We start from the raw sequence: 18,129 nt of genomic DNA on the forward strand, positions 1-18,129 counted from the left end.
CAGCCTCCACTGACCTCCCAAGTCTGGGGCAAGCCCCCTCTCACAGTACCCAGGGCTAGAACATATTACAAAGTTCCCTAACAGATCGCTTTTCCAAGGCTGTGAGCTCCACGTCAGCAGCGTTGTTCACCATGTGCCTATGGTACCGAGCACGGCGCCTGGCACATAGTAGTGGAGCTATAAACGTGTTGAATCAATGCCATCTGATTATCCAAAAGCTTAACTGAGGGCTTAAAGTGCCACTTGCCAACATTTCTCCACCATCCTGTTTTTACATCTGGAAAAACGCATTTTGCGTTGCCAGGAAAGTCTATCCATTCTAGAACCCCAGCAAGCCCCCAACATAAAGGTAGACTCGTGTGTCTTCCAAATACCAAATTAACTCGAAGGTGCTTGTTGACCTCATGGGTTTTGTCATGCAGTTTTCACTCTAGCCCAGAACATTCCTAGCTTCCTGCTGAAACTAGGGCCTCTCTTCTCTATTTTTTTCTCTTCAGAAATGGAATTCATTTTTATCTGCGAATGTTGCAAAGAGTCAGTCCTTCAATGTGCTGTGCTCTGCTCGGCTCTGCACACTTCAGGATCTCAGGCTTTCCCCATACCCCGGAACAAGACCACTTCAACCCTTACAGGGAATTCACAAACCCTGAGGCAAATTCCTTTCACCATGAGCCCAATTCAAGGCAGGCTACTGAGTATTTATATCTTAGCAATATATGTGTTAGGGCCTAAGACCTACTTGGAAAAAATAAGGCTTATGGGATGACAGCAATAGCAAAAATGAAATAATGGGAAATGGGACTAGAGATTGGAGTTTGGTAGAAGAATAGTGTTCCTTAAGCAGAAATAGCTTATTACTTAGAAAGAGCGAAGTTTTGACCTTGAGGAAATGGGAAGAGACAGTGAATAGGAATGGTGGCTAGAGTAGAGGATTCCTGAAGAGGGTTATAAAAAGATAATTTTAGAAAAGAGCCACATTGGTGAGAACCTTGAAAATCCAATTAAGGATTTTAGTCGCTGGTGGGCAGTTTGGGTTTGGTGTTGTAGGGCAGAGTCACTCAAATGTCTTCTGAACCAATTCCAGGATGACTTTTATTATGGTCTGTTATAGCAATGGCCCAATGAATCACATCCTTGTGTAGCCACATGACTATGTAGACCCCCTCACACTGACTCTGGGCTTGATCATGTGACTTGCTTTGGCCAATGGGACTTTAGCAAATGTGATGCAAGCAGAAGTTTTGAAAAGTGTTCACACATGGGAGTTTGTCTTATCTTACTGCTTGCTGGGAGTCCTTCTAGCACCAAATGAAAAAAGCCTCTGCTAGTCTCCTTGAGGGTGAGAGACCAAATGGAGAGAGAGGTCCAGCTGTTCTAGTTGATCCAGCTGAGGTCCCAGACATGTAAGTGAGCTTAGCCAACACTATGCGGGGCAGAAATGAGCTGCCTCAGCTGAGCCCAGCCCAAATGGTCCACCTACCGAAGAGTCGGCTACTATATCATTTTTGTCTTAAGCTTCTAATTTTGGGGGTGTTTTGTTACTCAGCAGTAGATAACTGATACAAGGTCCTCAAGAGAGGAGTCTAGAAGAGCTTGAGAGAACAGAGCCACTCTTTTGAGAACTGATATAAGAGCTGCAAACACTTTAGGAAAGCTGAAAGAATGGGGCCATCCTTTAGGGCTGCCTGCTCAGGGTTGTAACAATACCATGGCAGACTGAGGACAGCAGCCATGAGGGTGGCAAAGGAAGGAGAGACAGCCCACTATCGTGGTGATCAGAAAAGCAACATGGCCCAGCAATGGTTGGAGTGGGGTTAAGGAAAGGCCAAAAGGATGGAAAGAATAAAAGAGCCCACATCAGCAGGGATCTCATGGCCAAATGGCAGGTCACAGCAAGGTCAGCCCACACTGGAAGAGCCACAGGGATAACAGAGTAGAAGTTAATATTGACATGGATGGATATAGCAGGCGAATCTCAGTGGCTACCTCCTAGGATCCTGCTGGGGCAAGAAAACAAGGAGGAGAGGAGTGATATTTTGACTCTACTGGGAAAAAAGTTTCACTGATCAAGTTTTCCCCATTCTAGGCAGTTGGCTGTGATTTAGGAAAGCATGGGATGCCCAGAGAATAAAGCTGCATGACTGGGTACACAAAACCCAGCAAAATTGTCTGTCAGCCTAGACATTATTTTTGTTTTTATTTCCATCACCCCATCCACTACTGAAGTTGATGTCTAATTATATACCCAGCTGTTAGAGGCCAAGACAGAATGGTGACCAAGAGTATCTGTTCTAGAACCAAATGCCAGCGTAAACACCTACTGGCTGATGACCTTGGGCAACTTATTTAACATCAGTTTCCTGACTGTAAAACGGAAATAATAGTAGTTTCTATCTCACTTGGTTTTTGTGATGATTAAATAAAATTATACATTCGAAGTATTTAGCACAGTATCCAGTACATTATATTGTCATTATTTTCAACAGTTATTTGGTCCTCCATATTTTCTCAAGGTTCTAATTCATTTGGATCATCCAGAAATACTTCATCATTTGAATACCATCAAAACCTTCTCTGATACCTAAAATATATTAATTAGGGAAGATGCCCTCTTGATCACAGCATTTGAAACTGGTAAGAAGACAAGGAAGTTCTGTACTTTCCTAATGTTTGGGATTATAATGTATTCCTGATGAAAATCTGTATGTACATTCTACTGTATTTGATCTTTATTTCTATCCCATCTGGCAAGTTCTCATTAAGATATGATTTAAGAACTGAAAGTTCATTAAAAAGATCATTCTGTGACAAAGTGAGATGAGCTATGTAGAAGTGATTCCATATCTTCTCCAGATCATCCCATTTAGGGCTTTTTTTCCAATTGAATCCAGCATAATTCATAAAAGCACTGAGATCTGCCTTTTAAAGCCCTGGAATAATTCAACAATTAACATTACACACTCTTGTTACCTGATGGATGCACTGGACCCAAATTGCAACAAATACCACTATTAGTCACTTTCTTCTACAACTTTCTTACTTTAAGCAGCATTAGCTTAGGAATCTTCTTCTAAATTCAGTTCTAAGGGAAAATATTCACAGATAATCTCTGACTTGAATATAATTTCCCCTTACTTTCTTAAAAATACAACTATGGGGAAAAGTACTTCATGAAAAGGACCAAAGTTTTAATTCAGAATGCTTAAAACATCTTTTCTCAGATTTTTTTTTCAACTGAATAAAACACAAGCTCATAGTAATTGCAATATTATTAGCATTCTTTTAAGAGCAGGGATCAGTCATGGAAATCTTGTGTTCGACAATGTCAAAATTTGTCTAAACTGCACTCTAATAAAATCACAAAATGATAACAGCATCTCTATTGATGCTATATAAATATGAGAAAACATCATATCAAGTGTAAAAACATGAGATGCACCATTTATGGAATTGTTATAAATTTCTGTTGTACAACCAATTCCCACAAAATTCCACTGCAGTCATTCAAACACTTGTGGAAGAGTATCTTAAAACCTTTACATTTTGCACCTTAAAATTAACTTATCAAAAATACCATCGGCCAAGATGCTAACAATTTTATCAAGAATTCCACTGCAGCTCAGAATGGAGGAATAACATCAGTTGCTTCATCTAGTGAGATATAAAGTTCAAGAATCATCACACTAACTCTAGTACTTCCACAAACACTTTTTCCAAAAATAGTTTTTCTTTTTTTCTTTTTTTTTTTTTTTTTTGCGGTACACGGGCCTCTCACTGTTGTGGCCTCTCCCGTTGCGGAGCACAGGCTCTGGACACGCAGGCTCAGCGGCCATGGCTCACGGGCCCAGCCGCATGTGGGATCTTCCCGGACCGGGGCACGAACCCGTGTCCCCTGCATCGGCAGGCGGACTCTCAACCACTGTGCCACCAGGGAAGCCCATAATTTTTCATATTTTTATAACACAGAGTTGTGAAGTTTTGCCCAATTCTTGTTGTAAAACTTTTTAAGTGGGTAGGGAAAACCCCACAGGTGATTCCTTTATCGTTCACACTAGTGAAAATTTTATTGTGACTCAAGTAATGTGGAAATTAGTTTCAAAGTACACATGATACATCTGAAATCAAGACTGAATTGGTACGTTGCATAATCCCACCTTTCACTGACACAAGCTCCATTTAACAGAATCATGCTGTGTTAAAAAAAAAAAAAACAACTCCATTGAAACTGGGAAACTTCAGAAGTGACAGCTAACTGATGTCTCTCTTACTGAATATATAATATGTCAGATTTCTCAATGTGACTAACATTTATCTTACTATTCTATTAGGTACAGTTTTTATATGTGGTTGCCATGTTTCTATAAAGTGGATATACATTTCATAAAACCTCATTAAAATTTTCTTGCACCTCCTACCTTCCATGCTAGTAGGATTTCTGTAAGCCAGGGTAAAGCTAAGCTCTGCTATGGTAACAAATAAACCTCCAAGCCTTAGTGTCTTGACATATCATATCCATACAAAGTTACATATGGTTCAGGCAGCCCTCTTCCATCTTGAAGCTAAGTCATCTGGAATATGGCTTCTGACGCTATTGTGTCAGGGCAAGAGGGATGGAAAAAGACACCTGGCTTTTATCTATTTCAGCCTAAAAGTGATACATGTCAATTTCTCTCTCCCAACTCATTGAATGAACTAGTTGCCTGATTCTAACTCAACTGTCTGAGAAACATGTAAACACATGGGTAGTTGGTGAGCACCAACTGTCTTTGACACAGGGACTCAAATAAAACTGTATAATTAAGTGATTTTGAATATGCCTCAAAAGGTTTCAAACTATAGGCAAGTGACTGGTGCTAGAGCATTTAGAAATATTCAGTATTCTGGCCAGCTCATGGCAGAGTAATTTTTCATTGTGTGCAGTTACAAGAGTAGCACTGAGTCCCACTGACTGGAAAAGTAGCACAGGTATACACAGTATGTATAAAGAAGTTATACACATATATGTGTATAGACATGTGGGGGGGTGTGTGCGTATCATGATACGCATGCTTATAGAGAGCCACATGGACTAGAAAGAAAACTGTATAGTCTACCTCAGTGGTTTGCACATTTAGAAGTGTCCAGAGACATTTTTGGTTGCCACAGCTGGAGGGTGAGGAGTTGCTACTGGCATCTAGTGGGTAAAGTCCAGGGATGCTGCCAAAATCCTACAACGCACAAGACAGCCACTCACAGCCATGAATTACCTGACCCAAACTGCCAATGGCGCCACAGCCATGAATTACCTGACCCAAACTGCCAATGGCGCCGAGTTGAGAAACTCTTGTCTACCAGTCGGTCCCTGAAATGCCAAATGCCCGATGTGCCCATCGAGTGCTTGTGAACAAAGCAGCCAGAGACAATTACTTGTTTTCGGCCTTGTACTCCTGCTTCCTTGGCCCCTTCGTTGCTGGTTCCCAGGTCTGTATATCTAACTTTAATCTCTCCCAAAGGCCGTATGTCCAACTACTATTAGTTATGTTTATCTGGATGTTCAACCATCTCCTTACACGAAACCTGTTCAAAATGAAATTCATCGCCATCTCCTGCTTCAGACACCAACCCTCTTTCCACCTTCTCTAATGTCACTGACCATCTACCCTTCCAGTCACCCAAGCTGGGTACCTTAGGCGCAATTCCCAACTCCTCCACCTTCACAATTCCACATGCCTCCCAAGCCCGAGGAGAGCTCCGAGGAGACTACTGAACCTGACTCTCCCCTCACACTCCCTTGCCACTTGTACACTGTACATCTTCTTGTACGCTCGCTGTTATTCTCATAGAGTAATAATATTATTATTCCCCTTGCTGGTCTCTAACACCAGTCTCTCTCCACCCTGGCCCACCTTCCACATTGCCACCACGGAAGCTGCATGGGAGAGGAGAGTGAGTGAAAGATCTGGGATCAGATACGCCTAAATTTGAAACCATATCTTCCTCCACAGTATGGGGGATGTACCTTAACCTCTCTAAGCCACACATGTAAAATGGCACTAAATCCTCTCCCTTATAAAATGGTTGTGAGGATTAAATGATACAATATATAGAGATTCCCGCAGCACAATTCCTGGCCACATATATAGGTGTTCAATACGTTTCACCATTATTTGCTCTTATTATTATACCGCTTTAAAAATCACTTTTAAAATTAAATTATTTCAATTTGTAAGGATTAAGCTTTCACTGCCAAATGCCTTAAGCCTTCAGTAATCTGCTTCTAGACAACTGTTGTGAAGCTGTAAACTCTACTTGGTCACCAGCCATGTCTGTATTGTGTCCCACTGTAACGACAATGGGACACAATGCAGACATTGTACACACTAAACAAATGAATAAAAAAATAAATGAAATATTAAATATACATATAATAATCTAAATACATAATAGTGAGTGAAATAACAAATATTTCTTCTCTATCTAAACCAGGATTATTCTTTCAAATTTTAAGGGCTTCTTGCTCGAATACAATCCTTCTTCTTGAAATATACCCATAGCTGCTTCTCTCCCTGCGATAACCTCTTCTCTCTGTTGTGTTCTAACTTGGAGCCTTTCTTTGGAGTCACCTATTGTTTTGCAGCTGTTAGCCTCATCTGCTTCTAATAGACTCTACATTCTTGTCTTGCCAGGATCTTATCTGGGTCACCATTATCAATATTGCCCCCTCCCCAATACACACATATGTGCACTCAGATTCATGCACCTCAGTTGAACTGACAGATTCATCTCACTTATTCTTTTTTCCAGAAACTTCCATGGCTACAAGTCCAACCCATCCCTCCACTTGCACATCCCACCTTGTAAATTCTATCGCATAATATTCCAAGGGAAAGCTTCGTGTCACAGAAAAGCAGCATTCCCACTCTCCAGGTGACTGGAGAAAACAAAAACTTACACCCCAAAGGAGTGAGAACCAGTTAGGCAATAACAGATTGGGGCAGAAACAAGTGAGGGCTTCCGGCACAGCTGGCGACTTAATCAGGGCTGGGCTGGCCCACTGCGCTTGGGAAGAACAGGCTCCCGTGGTCCTCACCCCCGGCCACACCACACACCAGCCCTGACCTCCAGGGTCAGTGCTGTTCATTCTTCCCAAGGCCTTTGCCCATTTCTACCCAGGTAATTTCCTGGCTACTGAGAAGACAATTAACTCAAAAGCCATTGTTCCTGGATTCCTGGCAGCCTGATGGGCAGATGTACACGCAGCTGACCCTTGACCAGCTGAGATTTCTGTGATCTGAATTCAGTCATCTCCCATGTCATCTGACACTCAATCTCCCAGACCTCAGAGCCACTGGAAGGGAGGATAAAAAGCCAAATTAATGAAGGTTGTATCAAGTGCACCCTGGACTGAAGTGTCCATGTGGCTTTTGAAATTGCCTTGCTTCCTGCCCAGAATGCCTTATTTCTTTCCACCTTGGGCTGTTCTTCTGGAAACCTCCAGACTTGCTGCCTCACCCATAGGTCTGCGTGCCTTCCTCCTGGGTTTCCCTTAGGGCTTCTTTAAACTGGCAGCCAAAGAGTCACTTCCCGGTAGGTGCAGTTGGCACGCCTGCAAGTGTACTTAAACTCTGTGTCTGATCAAGTTATGTGTATTGGATCTGAAACCAGTTAGTCAATTCGTTCAGGTCCCTAAGTGGCGATTTGTGGTAATGTCTACATCAATATGAACAGAGAGGTTTGCTAGCTGGCTTATGTAAAGCAAATGGCTACAGGAAAGAGGGGGTGCCTCCAGTCTTCTCTCTACTAAGGAAGATATGGCTGGAAAGGAAAGGAAAGCAAATGGAAACAAAAGTGGCCATCTATACGTGCATAAACGTATCGGTGACGGTGAGGTCCGTTTTCTGGGTTGAATCAATTTACCTCTTCAACCCATCCCACGTTTCTTTCTCCCCAGTGGCTGTTTTAGTTGATGCTTACATGTCATCATGAGTATTATAATCATTCTGTACACAGCAAACCCCCAGATCCAGCGCCAATCTGTGTTTTTAAGAGGGAAACCGGGGCGCCAATATAAGCTCTACTTGGAGACAGAGGAACAACTGAAAACAGAAAAAAAAAATGTGTGTTGTGTTCCACCTCTCTCCACGTTTCTCTTTTGTACAAACAGTTTCTGCATTGGCCTGGGCGGGGGAGGAAACAGCCAATCTAAGAGGGAATTTATTTAGTGTGTGTCTGCATATTGGCTGTATCTCTTTACCACTGCAGAATACATTGTTTCTAATAATTGCGATGGATTGATACTTAGGACTGGCTGGCAGAATTCCTTTAGCATGTTAAAATACTACCTTTTATTCCTTGGTCTAATGCATAAGCTGATATTCCGGTTGGTTTTCAAATGTAATAAACAAACTTGAAAAGCAAATACCCCTAAAGGAAAGGAAGATGCTGTGTCTAAGGTTGGGCTCTCTTTGAAATCACTGCCCTCTACCAGCCAAGGGAACCACTCACTCAGCAGCCTTGCTCTTTAGCTCTGGTACCTTCACACCTTCTAGGAGTCTGATATGAAGGGAAGAAATCTGTGCCCATAAAACACGCTGAAATCTGTGTGGCAAAAATGCTTCTGCTAAAATGGAGCAGCAGAAATCCACCTTGCTCTGGTCTGCTAAGCTAGGCAGGAAACAGTGGATTTCATGACTCAAGCCTCAGCAGTGCCTCCCTGAGTTCCATCTCTGTCTTCACCTGCCGATGGGAAATTTGGTCCCAGTTTTGCCCTTGCAATTCCTCCTCAATACACTGGCCCCTAAGATCCCTCTGGAAAGTTTGCCCCCGAAGAGACATTAAGGCTCAGAAGCTTACACCACCACCTAGGATCCAGCAACATTCCGCAGGGCCTTGACACGGCAAGAGAACAGGTTGAATGGCTTAGCAGCCAAGTGGCTAAATGCAGACTGAATATTGGATTTCCTTCCCCCTAATCAATGCACATTTCTGGAATAAGTGGCCTTAACTCGCGGGTCACATGAATTTTTACTTCATTTTGTTTTCTTGCATTTTAATTCCCATTCTTTCTTATTGCTAGTTATATCACTTTTCATTGTGGCCGTGCTGCCGAAATGGACAGCACGATTTATGCGGCCTTAACATAAATATGATGCTAGACAGAAAGAGAACGACGTATTAGTTTAGAATTTGCAGACTCTCACACGGGGAGCGCACATCGCTGATTTATGAAACTGCGATCGCTTGTAAATCTAAAGTAAGGCGCTGCATCTGTAAGCTCCCAAAGAGCAAGAAACAGAGCCCCTTAGCACAGCCTCCAGCTGGTAGTCCCCAGGCCCTGAAAACAAAGGCACTAAATGTGCAGCCTTTCTCTTTCCTTAGAAACACATCCTAAAATGTAGTTCTACACTGAAGTGGTAGGAAGGGTTTCTCTTCATCAGTTAATGAGGGATGGGAAAGGGGGTGCGCTGGTCATTGGCCTCTTTGCTCTCAAATCCAAACCCTCCCTTCCTGCTCCATATTCCAGAGCGCAGTCCTGTGTAAACTCCATTTCCCAAGAGCTCCCTTGCCAAATGGCTTCTGGTTGGGGTCAGCCAAAGGGAGGCTTTGGCAGGAGCCCGGAGGTTGGGAGTAAGGGAGAAGCCAGGTATTTCTCCAACTTCCCCTCTCCCGTTGCCTCTGCCTTGAGTGGCCCCAGTGGAAGTTGCTGCTTCTCTGCCAGACAGCCCTCTTGTGATTCTCGTTCCTTCAGATTCTCCAGGTCCCTGGGCTCTGTACCACCATCTCCTCTCTTTGTTCCTCTAGGCTAGGGTTAGTAACAGCTTCCTGCTAGTGCTAATCTCTGGGTTGCCTCTCCATGTCCTTCCAGCACCTTTCAATCTAGATCCCATATTGAATTCCCCGTATCAACAACGTTGGCTCTCTTTTCCTGGCTGGGACCTGACTGATTCAGGGGGGGAAAGCTTGGAGACTGGACCACCAACTCCCGGTGGTCAGCGTGCACACACGGAGCAAGATACAAATCTGCTTCACCCCATCTTCAGCCACTTGAAGACTGTCTGACAAATTCACTGCAGCCACATTTATTACACAGTCCTTTTATTTCCTCTTCCCCATGGAGAAAGCAAGCCTCAACTGTGGACCTCAATAAATGCAACTTGAAACTCTCTGGGAATCCTGGCAGCAGCACTGCAAACAGTGGGACTGAAGGTTGAAACACCCCAAAGGATACAGTTAGAAACAGGGAGGGGACCTTCAACAGCACTGGGGAGAAAAAGATTATCAGAAATATAAGGTGATACCTTACAAAATGTATGACTCCTTTGGCAATGTAGCCAGACCTTAAACTGTTAAATCCCAATTTAACTTCAAAACCCCAGCCTAATAACCCCTCCAACTCCAAACTAACCATCCTGGTGGCTAAGCTAAAATAATATGACAACTTGGCTGTACAGTGTTTTGCAACCATCTGTCTGCAAACTATAAATGCCTGTTTGGTTATACTTGTGCACAATATGAACAACGTGACTGCTTATACTTTTAAGTGCTTCATATAAATACTGAGTGGTGAGTTTTTCCCTTCTGCATGCTGCTTTCTAAATGTTTTTATTGCCTTTTAAATGCGTAACAGAAATGGGGACTCCGCCACCAGCACTGACCAAATTTTGAAGACCGTCAATGAAAGAGAGAAACTCAAAATGCACAAAGTCATCGTTTTAAAATTAATTTAGGTGGTTAGAGTTTGGAACAGTATTGGCCTTTCGTGGAGGGACTGGCTGGGGGCATGAGGGAGCTTTCTGGGCGCCGGACATGTTTGACATATTGACGTGGGTTTGGTTACATGAGTATGTATATATGTAAAAATAAACCTGTGAGCTGCACACTCAAGATCTGCACTCTCTACTGTAAGTATGCACACATCAAAAGAAAAGTGAAAATAGTCACTTTCTGAAAGATTTGCAACTTGAACCCCTGAACAGTTGAAGAAGGGATTCCTTTACAGAAAAGATGATGGCTACACCATCTTTTTAAAGGATGGGCACTTTCATGCAATGTGGTAGTCATGGTAGACCCGCAAACTAGCTCAAGGAATAACTGCTGGGTGAGTGGGTACCGAGCACATCAGACCATGTCTCTCAGGTTTCAGGGCTGTCTGGCAATGCCTGGAGTTGCCTCCAGGGCACCACACTGAAGGTCTTACTGGGAATGGGTCTTAGGTATGGAGACTCTGTGAGGGATATTTCCATGCACGAAGTTTACTGAGGAACCTGCGTGGGACAATACCACCCTTGTTGGGGTGAAGGAAGGACTGGGTCGAGGAAGAAGTCAAACTGTGGTGCAGATAAAACCAAAGCCTTAGAGGAGCGGGAGCTCCAGAATGGGATGCGGTCTGCCTCTGAGGAAGGGGGTTTATTAACCTGGCGCAGCTACCAGAGAGAGGACTCTGTTGAGAGCTGCCCAATATTTCCAACAGCCAGGGGAATTGATGCTTCTCTTTCAAACTGGGGGATGGATCCGGATGGTGCAGAAAGATTCCACTACAGGGTGGAGTCAAGAAGGAAGGAGCAGGTACCACTTTTCACCCCTAAGAGTAACCCACCCACCCCCAAAATATGTGCTGTGTGCTTATGAGAGCAGGGGACTGGCAAAACCACAGAACTAGTTCATTTCAATAAGGACTTCATTTGGCATCCTAGGTAGGAGGATACGAAGCCTGCAAATAGCAGGTAGCTAAAGAGAATTGCATGGCCTGCGGGAGAAACTCAGAGGCACCTTCCCAGTCCTCGTGCCCATGACCTCCTCTGTTGGGTCACAGCCAACAGAGCTGCAGGCTCACCCACGCGTGGGCGTTCCTGGGCTCTGCCATGCTAGAGAGAGGGGCTCTAGTTTGGGAAGATGGTAACAAGCTGCCACTTTGCATTCGGCAGTTCCCTCTCTGAACAGGTGGCAACTGACTGACAGGCCTTCTCCGAAGTGGAGGAGGACATCTGTGTTTTTCACACTGTGGAATACTGGATCTTTCCAAGTCACACATTTGGGAAAACAGCTGAACTGCCTTCTAAGTCCCTCATGTTATGGTACAAATATCCACCTAATGAGAAAACACGAGAGAGGCACAGCTTTACGCTAGAACCAACTAAACCAAGTCTGCAAACATCCAGACAGGAACTTGACGAGTGGAGACTATAGATATTTTAAGAGGTGATCTCAGCAATTAAAAGAAAATATGGAAACAGGAAAAATATACAACGGTCACAAAAATCTACACTAAAATTGTTCCATGTTTCGTCTCTCCTAAACACACCCCCCCCACACACACCTCTCACGAGTTAAGACTCTGGAATGGACCTGCCTTCAGCATGAAATAAGCTGTTCTTTTCTTAAGCTATCCCAGCAACTCACAAGAAGAAATTGTATCACTTACGAGCTCCTTCATTCTGGAACCTTTAACCAGCAGTCTCCCTCCTCCCTCTCTGAACTGTGTTGTGAGTGCTTATGACTTATAGGTCACTGTTGATAATCAAAGCCATTGCTGGATTGAAAATGACAATCAGATCGGGCATCTAAATGAAACAGGAGTGTGCGTCTCTTTCGAAGAATCCATTACACCGAAAGAATTTTGCTGAAGACACCAAGACATTTATTGAGAACACCTCAGAGCAGGGCTCAAACTGTGAACAAAATGGAAAATGTCTCAAAAGAGCTCTCAAAATTAATTAGAAAAATTAAAAGAAACCTAAAAGAAAAGCAGCTGTGAGGGGAAGATGGAAGTTCAGAGAGGGAGCCTGTGCCCGTGTTTGGAAGCCATGCCTGGCCTGACAGACCATATCTAACCTCTCTCCCTTAGGAAGAAGAGGAGCCACTGCAAGTGCTTTTCTTATGCCTCAGGGAAGAGGTTCTACAAAGAAAAGGTCCGGTTGCTGTTATGTAGGATTTTTTTAAACAAAGAGCCATTTGTTTACTCTGATAAACTGTGCTTCCCACAACCAGTGGGTTATCTCTTTTTCTGTTTCTTTCCACTAGGAGGTAAACCCACTGAAAAGTGGTTGAAGATACAGCATTAAAAGTCACTGATCGGGCAAAAAAAGGCCATAGATCAAGAAACCTATGGTTATTCCACTTTGAATATAAATGGGAACTTCTAAAGGGCCTTTAAGGAAAGCAGGCTGGAAAATGCACTTTTCTTGGTTTTCTTTTTCTTTTTTTAATTTATTTATTTCTTTATTTTATTCTTGGCTGCATTGGGTCTTCGTTGCTGTGTGCGGGCTTTCTCTAGTTGTGGCGAGCAGGGCCTACTCTTCATTGCGGTGCGCGGGCTTCTCATTGCGGTGGCTTCTCTTTGTTGCAGAGCACAGGCTCTAGGCGCATGTGCTTCAGTAGTTGTGGCTCACGGGCTCTACAGTGCAGGCTCAGTAGTTGTGGCTCACGGGCTTAGTTGCTCCGCGGCATGTGGGATCTTCCCAGAGCAGGGCTCGAACCTGTGTCCCCTCCATTGGCAGCCGGATTCTCAACCACTGCGCCACTAGGGAAGTCCTTCTTGGTTTTCTTTGATAAAGCCTTGTGTCCAATGCCAACAAGATCTGCAAGGTACTGCAGACTCAAGGAGCCTGGCATATTTAATGGTTAAAGGCTGAGAAACCTAGGGGCCCCACCATGCCCATGTTCCCTTTTTGAAGGGGTCATTCTGCCTCATTTATAACTGACCACAGTTAAAAGGGTCAAAGATGGGCCACTGATCCCAAGACAATAATAGATATTGGGGCAGTGGCCTATGAAATGGCCTGGCCTAAGAAGCTGCAGGGATTCAAAGCACTCAGACCCTTACTCATGGGGAGTGTAGAAATCAGACCTATCAAGAGGTAGGTGGTGCAGAAGATGAGAACCTCACAGAAAGAAGGCAGAAAACTTGGGGGAGGTGAGTAGAGACAGGAGAAACTGAAGCAGAGAAAGAGATGAGCAGATCTCTTGAACCCCCAAGTCTGAGATGGATTTGCTAGAGTAGAAGCAATGGGCAACATCTGCTGAGAGACAGGATGCCCTAGTAACCCCATGAGATGAAGAATATTAGATCTGCTGAGCCACCAGAGGGTTTAAACACCAGAGTTACTGAATGTCCCTACGTGACGTTCCAGTTCTTTGTGATCTTTAGGTGCATGCTCAGGAAATGGTTTCCTTTCCTTCTCATTTCTCTGAGTATTATTAAAATGGACTCTCTTAGTTTAGGTAAGCTCAGATCGTCTTTGCTTCTTATAACCCCAAAGCACTTCCCTGATACACTAGCGTAATAGTGTTCAACACGATGGCAAACAGTGTTCATAATGCCTCACTACGCGGCTCCACGGACTGGGATGATCAAGCCCATTGTGCCGTTTACTCAGAACTGTTGGTCCCCTTTCCTGCTTTCTCAAGAGAGGCTCTAATCAGAGCTAGATGATGCGCACCTAAATGGGAGTCAGCATTCACACCACAGGAACATGGCCTGCGGATATTCACAGTATCAGCTGGGAGGTAGCCATGGTGATGAACTAGAGGTGTTATTCTCTATATCCGTACTTAGCTGTCTGCATGCCTCACGTTCCAGGATCTGTATGTCATGGTCACTTAGGTAAACAGCATTAGCAGCCCAGGGTAAATCTACAGGTAGCTTTGTCTCTGGGAATGTCTGAGATCGTGGACACATTGACAACCATAGGCTTCCTTTCACTTCAAGTCGTAACTGTTCACAGGTACAGGACCTCCCTGAGATACGTCTTGTGGCTTAACATGAGACCTGTTTGCAAAAGGCACTGACTGCCCATGTCCACTCCTGGTGGTGGCTCCACAGTGTCACCTACTTCAAGAGATTGACAGCCGCACATCCATTCTCCTCCAGGCTCCAACCTGACTCGTGTGACTTCTGATTACCAACGTGTCAATTACAGGCCATGTTACGATTTAACTGGATGAACCCTTTCCTGAATGGGGGAGTGGGAAAAAAGGAACGGGGAGTTGCCCTTGAAGAGCAGAGTGACTGAATGCATATTTGCATGAAACACGTTACAGAGAAAGATGGGGGATGCGTCCTCCATTCAGGGAAATTCAATCAACAGAATTGGCCCAATTTCAGACTAAAGTCAACGATGCACAATCGGCATTTTTTAAATGGTATTTTTGACCTGTTTCTTCCAAAAAGGAAACTAAGAATTCCTGAAGGAATGAACTGGGGTTTATGCACCTTAGAGGAAGAAACAAGGGTGAGAGTTGTTCATTTCTTCATTTTTAAAAATTACTGTTCTGCTCGGGAAATTGCTCTTTATTCTAAAAACAACAACAAAAGGTAGAGGGGGTGCAAAAAATGGGAAAATATACTTGTTGTCTGAGTCAATGACAGGATTGAGAAGAGTCTGATTAATAAACAGAAATGGAAAAATGTTACAGCTTTCTTATAAACCATATTCCAACCAATTCTCTCCTTTTTTTTCCCTCTCTCTCACTCCTTTTCAAATATCTCCCCTCACCCACTCCCAGCTTTGGGAAGAAAGTATTATTCTAATCTTAATGTTTTCTTTTAATAGGTGTGGAATAAACGGTGACAGAATGATAAACCAAAGGAGGACAGAAACAAGTGAACTCAAATCAGAGAATTCACATCAGCTTTTTGGAAAGCGGGAAAAACAAAAGTAACCATCTCAAACCGCAACCCCTTTACTCTCCCCAAACTGCCTTTTCTTTATTTGCTCCTGCGCAAAAGTCTACCTAGGTTTCAAAACCAATTTCTCCTTTTTCCTAGAACCAACCAAATACTGAATGTGTACAAAAACATGGTAGCTTAAGAAAAAAAAAAAAAAAGATAATTATCAGAGGGAAGGAGGAGGAAGGACAGAGAAAGAAAATAAAGAGATATGACACAAGGGAAATGGGCCAAATGAAGACAAAGCAACGCACTTAACCCACCTGGAGAGCGAATCGGACCAGCAAGGCCCTGTCAGCCAATCACCTGGTCCTGCTGCGGGGAGGAGAGTCCGCATGGGTTCATTTGGCCGAGGAGTGGGTTTCATAAACCTTACGGTGTCGCTATGAAAGCTATCAGGATCTTCCCACGTTTCCTGTCATTCCGTGGAGATTGGCTGCTGGAGTGTTGCGGGGGGGAGTCGGGGGGTGGAGGTGGAGGGGGAAGAGGGAGGTTGGGGAGTTGAAGGGGAAACTGGCTCGGGTGGCAGAATCACATAGGAATTTATTTTAAGTGCATATACAAAACGAAATGAGAAAAAAAAAAACTGTATTCCTGTTGGGTCATGTGAGGGAGCCACTGGCAAAGATAATAATATACGAGGGGGGAGAGAGAGAGGAAGAGAGAGAGAGAGAGAGAGGCAAAAGGCTTTCTATTATTCGGGACACTGGTGAAGCACACTGAGGCAGCTGGAAGATTAAATTAAGTATTATATCTGCTGACCCTATTGCCATGGTTACCGGACAGCGGAAAATATTAATCAACCCAAGCCTTTTCAGATGAATGTGCTTGAAAAAATACAATAAATATAAATATATATGTACATCCTCCCTGCTCTGCTGTCTAAATGCAGGATGCCAGCCAGTACACCACCTGATAGTGGAGATAAATTTTTTTAAAAGTCTCACCTCTTGAAGAAGGCTTATGTCAGTTATGGTAGGCAGGGTATGGACCACTCAGTCACTTTCTCTTTGACTGGTTTCTTCCCTCACCCCCCTTTCAGTGATGGACTCTAACATCTGGCTTGATTGCAAAGTGAAGGGGCTACCTGTCTCCTTATTCCTAGGGACCCCATTCACTAAACAGGCACCCTTGTGCATTAACCAAAGCTGAAGCACACTGAAGGGGGAAAAAAGGCAAAAAATACATGTAAATAAAACCAGAAGCCCTCGAAGTCGAGATAAGAACGGAGAGAGTCCAGTCTGTTTGGCTGTGAGTCTAAAGTAGCCTTGAAGCTTCACTTCTTTTTATCTTTGCGGTACGCGGGCCTCTCACTGCTGTGGCCTCTCCCGTCGCGGAGCACAGGCTCCGGACGCGCAGGCTCAGCGGCCATGGCTCACGGGCACAGCCGCTCCGCGGCACGTGGGATACTCCCGGACCGGGTCACGAACCCATGTCCCGGACATCGGCAGGTGGACTCTCAACCACTGCGCCACCAGGGGAGCCCAAAGCTTCACTTCTTGTTCAGGCTGTAACGCTTAGTAGCTGCACCTGGTCATCTCTAAATCCTAGATTTTGTTTCCACTTTACCCCCACCAGCTGACATTGTGAGACTCTCCTGCCTGCCTTTAAATGTACTGCCACTGTTCCCACGATGGAAAGCTTGAGGAACTGCAGAGCAGAACCAAGGAGCACGGCTGCATTAACACTAATGCACTCATTGGAGAAGAATCTCCCCCTTTGGATGCACAAGGATTGACTGGAACTCTGCCGCTAGAGGTTTTCTCTTCCATTCAATGTTTTCTGAGTCCCTACTATGTGTCAGGCACCCTGCTGGACAGTGGGACAGTGTATGCGGGATATGGAAGCTGAGGGGCTTGCATTATGGCAGGATGGGGGTCAGGGAGCCAGGGGCCTTGAATTTCATCTCATTCAAACTTCATCATTTTGCAGATGAAAACATTAGAAACCCCAGTGGATCAAGGATTTGCCTCAGGTCAACAGCTGTGTTGTTACAGACTAGATCTTGCAGAGAACCTTCTAAGCAAGGGGGTCTGATTTGATCTGAGATGCCAAGACTTTTAATAGTAAGTGTATCTATCTTTCTGTGAAAAACTACTCGTTGCAAAACCTCCAAGGTGCCACTTTGCCTGGACCTGTCCCATATATTTAGGGATGCCTGAGAAATCTACTGGACAAGTTCTCTCCTATTTTCTGTCTCACCTCTCTCTACACACCCCACACCCTCCTAACTCTGTTCCCCGTAAAATAGATAACATATTATGGACGTGTAGACTTGGTGTCCAGATTCCCTTCTCCTGTTGAATACTCACATTCTTAGGTTCACATAGTCTTAAGGAAATGCTCTGAAGTTTAACACAGACCCGCTAACAGAATGTCCATGCATCTTAGCCAGAATTATCTTACGCTATGACACCAAAGCAGGTCTCTGTGTCAGGCCTGGCTCCGACACCCCCCTCACTGGAAGCCACGGGGGTTCAGAT

At 44.2% G+C, this 18,129-nt stretch overlaps 1 protein-coding gene across 10 annotated transcripts in view; it reads right to left on the reverse strand.

Annotated features, from left to right (window-relative positions):
• Positions 1 to 18,129, reverse strand: part of ZFHX3 (zinc finger homeobox 3) — a gene marked incomplete at its 3' end in the record, with an annotated part of 1,354,624 nt that overhangs the window by 620,756 nt on the left and 715,739 nt on the right. The window contains exon 1 of one of the 10 annotated variants that reach the window (XM_079907060.1): positions 15,910 to 15,992. The exons of the other annotated variants lie outside the window; for them this stretch is intronic. Of the gene's footprint in view, positions 1 to 15,909; positions 15,993 to 18,129 lie in introns of those variants that run through there. 10 annotated transcript variants of the gene reach the window in all.

Source organism: Stenella coeruleoalba, assembly GCF_951394435.1.
Source record: "Stenella coeruleoalba genome assembly, chromosome: 20".
NCBI classification, from domain to species: Eukaryota; Metazoa; Chordata; class Mammalia; order Artiodactyla; family Delphinidae; genus Stenella; species Stenella coeruleoalba.